We start from the raw sequence: 3,939 nt of genomic DNA, 5'->3' as shown, positions 1-3,939 counted from the left end.
AAGGGGGGGCTATAGAGGTACTCCTAGAATGAGGTTCATGCATGTAGTTCGGGATGCGGTTTGCTAACAAGTTAGTAGCACACCCCACAAAGTAATCATTGAATGCATTATGTCAGTGGGGTTTGTCAGAGTAATATCCTCCTTAGTGATATTACTTGGTTGTTGATGGTTAGAAGGCTGGAATATATTGTTGATAACCTTCCAGAAGTTAGCTGGGTTTGATGTGTTCTGGAGGAGATTGTCAGTGTAATATTGTGCTTTTGCGTGCCTTGTTTGCCTTGTGCACATGTTCCGTAGGCATCTGTAGTGATTGAGATCCTTGGTAGTGCCAGTAACTTTGTAGCTTTTCCACAAGGCATCCCTGAAATGGTACAGTGCTATAAGGTCAGGTGTAACCCATGGAAGGTGGGCCCCCCGCACTCTTATTCTGCGTAGTGGAGCATGGGTATCGCAGAGTTTTTAGAACTCGGATTGGAAATAGTCGAGCGCAGAATCAGGGTCAGGAATTAAGTCGATTCTGTGCCCAGGGCAGTTGTGGGTTCAAGTTCCTAAATGTTCTAGTGAGGAGAACTTTAGGGCTTGATTGGGGTGATCCTTACCCAGTACACTATTGCATGGTCACGGTACTATAATGTAAAAAGCCTTTTTTGTTTCTATAGCAACCATTTACAAAGTGAGGTGATTGATACCTGTGTCAAGAACCTTTTTTTTTTTTTTTTAATTAACATCTGGGTTCAAGACCCGAACAGTAGGAAAGGGACTTTCTTTCCTTATTATCTCCATACACATAACGAAGGGAGAAGCGTTCCCACGAAACATTTTTTCTGCGCTAATACAGAATAAAGACGCCTTCCAGTTTCTGAGGCGCTGTGAGCCATTACTGCGGCGGCTGTGTCATTATCTTTATTCCTTGATACAAAAATGCACAATCCCAACCGTCACCTCACACAGTCCATGTTGCGTCAATTCACCCAGTTCCCAGTGTCACCTCACCCAGTCCCCAGTGTCACCTCACCCAGTCCCTAGTGTCACCTCACTCAGTTCCCAGTGTCACCTCACTCGGTCCCCAGTGGCACCTCACCCAGTTCCCACTGTGTCACCTCAACCAGTCCCCACTGTGTCAACTCACCTAGTCCCCAGTGTCACCTCACCCTGTCTCCAGTGTCACCTCACCCAGTCCCCAGTGTCACATCACCCAGTCTCCAGTGTCACCTCACTCAGACTCGTGTCACCTCACCCAGTATCCAGTATCACCTCACCCAGTTCCCACTGTCACCTCACCCAGTCTCCAGTGTGTCACCATACCCAGTCCTGTGTCACCTCACCCAGTCTCCAGTGTCACCTCACTCAGACTCCAGTGTCACCTCACCCAGTCCCCAGTGTCACCTCATCCAGTGTCACCTCACCCAGTCTCCAATCACCTCACCCACTCCTGTGTGTCAACTCATACAGTCTCCAGTGTGTCACCTCACCCAGTCCCCATTGTCACCTCACCCTCATCATCTTTGTATCTTCATTTGTAATCAGGATGAGTCATTTTTCTCATGAAACATTAAATTAGTGATTATTGTGAGACAAACGAACTTGTCCATTAGGAAGGGATAAGATTGCAACAATATCCTGAATTTTGTGTCACATTAATGTATCACTTTTAACCCCTTCTTCTCACTTTCAAATGTTTCTATCTCTTCCCTTTCTGTTTCTTATTCTTTCTATCTATCTTTCCCTCCTCCCCCACCCCCTCCCTTCCCTCTATCCCCCCCTCACCTACCCCCCTCTATCCCCTTCTCCCCTACCCCCCTCTACCTCCTTCTCCCCTACCCCCCCTCTATCCCACCCTCCCCTACCCCCCCTCTATCCCACCCTCCCCTATCCCCTGTATCCCCTTCTCCCCTACCCCCTCTATCTCCTTCTCCCCTACCCCCCTCTATCCCACCCTCCCCTACCCCCCTCTATCGCACCCTCCCCTACCCCCCTCTATCCCACCCTCCCCTACCACCCTCTATCCCACCCTCCCCTACCCCCTCTATCCTACCCTCCCCTACCCCCTCTATCCCACCCTCCCCCACCCCCCTCTATCCCACCATCCCCTACCCCCTCTATCCCACCCTTCCCCACCCCCCCTCTATCCCACCCTCCCCTATCCCCCCTCTATCCCTTTCTCCCCTACCCCCCTCTATCCCACCCTCCCCTACCCCCCTCTATCGCACCCTCCCCTACCCCCCTCTATCGCACCCTCCCCTACCCCCCTCTATCCCACCCTCCCCTACCCCCCTCTATCCCCCCTCCCCTACCCCCCCTCAATCCCACCCTCCCCCACACCCCCTCTATCCCACCCTCCCTCTATCCCACCCTCCCTTACCCCCTCTATCCCCCCCTACCCTCTCTATCCCCTACCCCCCTCTATCCCCTTCTCCCCTACCCCCCCTCTATCCCACCCTCCCCTACCCCCTCTATCCCACCCTCCCCTACCCCCCTCTATCCCACCCTCCCCTACCCCCCTCTATCGCACCCTCCCCTACCCCCCTCTATCCCACCCTCCCCTACCCCCCTCTATCCCACCCTCCCCTACCCCCTCTATCCCACCCTCCCCCACCCCCCCTCTATCCCACCCTCCCCCACCCCCCCTCTATCCCACCATCCCCCCTCTATCCCACCATCCCCTACCCCATCTATCCCACCCTCCCCTATCCCCCCTCCCCTATCCCCTCACTACTTCCCTCCCCCTCTCTCCCCATATCCCCTCCCCCTCTCCCCATATCCCCTCCCCCTCTCCCCATATCCCCTCCCCCCATATCCCCCTTCCCCCATATCCCCTCCCCCTCTTCGCCCTCCTCTCCCTGCTCCTTCCCTCCTCTCTCCCATCTATCCCCCTCCTCTCCTTTCCCCCTCCTCTCCTTTCCTTCCCCCCTCACCTTTTACCTCCTCCCCCATTTCCCTGTCCCCCCATTTCCCCCTCCTCCTCTTCCTTCCTCCCCCTCTTCTCCTCTCCCTCCCACCCTCTCTCCCTTCCTCTCTCCACCCTCCTCTCCATCCCCCCTCTTCTCCTCTCCCTCCCCCCTCTTCTCCTCTCCCTCCCACCCTCTCTCCCTTCCTATCTCCCCCTCCTTTCCACCCCCTCTCCCTGCTCCTTCCCCCAACTAACCACTCCCCCCTCCCTCCCCCCACCCCCCTCCCTCCCCCCATTCCCCTGCTTTCCCCTCCCTCCCCCCATTCCCCTGCTTTCCCCTCCCTCCCCCCATTCCCCTCCCCCTCCCCCCCCCCATTCCCCTCCCCCTCCCCCCATTCCCCTCCCACTTCCCTCCCCCCATTCCCCTCCCACTCCCTCCCCCCATTCCCCTCCCCTCCTCCCCCTCTCTCTCCCCCTCCCCCTCTTCCCCCCCCTCCCCCTCTCTCTTCCCCCCCTCCCCCTCTCTCTCCCCCTCCCCCTCTCTCTCTTCCCCCCCTCCCCCCTCTTCCCCCCCTCTTCCCCCCTCCCTCCCTTTTCCCCCCTCCCCCTCTCTCTCTTCCCCCTCTCTTTCTTCCCTCCCCTCCACCTCTCTCTCTTCCCCCCCTCCCCCTCTCTCTTCCCCCCCTCCCCCTCACTCTTCCCCCCTCCCCCCTCTCTCTTCCCCCCTCCCCCTCTCTTCTCCCCCCTCCACCCCTCACTTTCCCCCCCTCCACCCCCTCTTTCCCCCCCCTCCCCCTCTCTTTCCCTACCTCTCCCTCTTCTTTCCCCCCCTCCCCCTCTCTTCCCCCTCCCCCTCCCTTTCCCTCCCTTTCCCCCCTTTCCCTCCCTTTCCCACCTTTCCCCCCCTCTTTCCCTCCCTTTCCCCCTCTCCCCCCTCTCTTTCCCCCCTCCCCCTCTTTTCCTCCCTCCCTCTCCCCCCTCTCTCTCTTCCCCCCACCCCCTCTCCCCCCTCTCTCTCTTCCCCCCCACCCCCCTCTCTCTCTTCCCCA

The sequence above is a fragment of the Ascaphus truei genome, unplaced genomic scaffold, assembly GCF_040206685.1.
Source record: "Ascaphus truei isolate aAscTru1 unplaced genomic scaffold, aAscTru1.hap1 HAP1_SCAFFOLD_2074, whole genome shotgun sequence".
Lineage (NCBI taxonomy): Eukaryota > Metazoa > Chordata > Amphibia > Anura > Ascaphidae > Ascaphus > Ascaphus truei.
Note: the sequence above shows the minus strand (reverse complement) of the source record.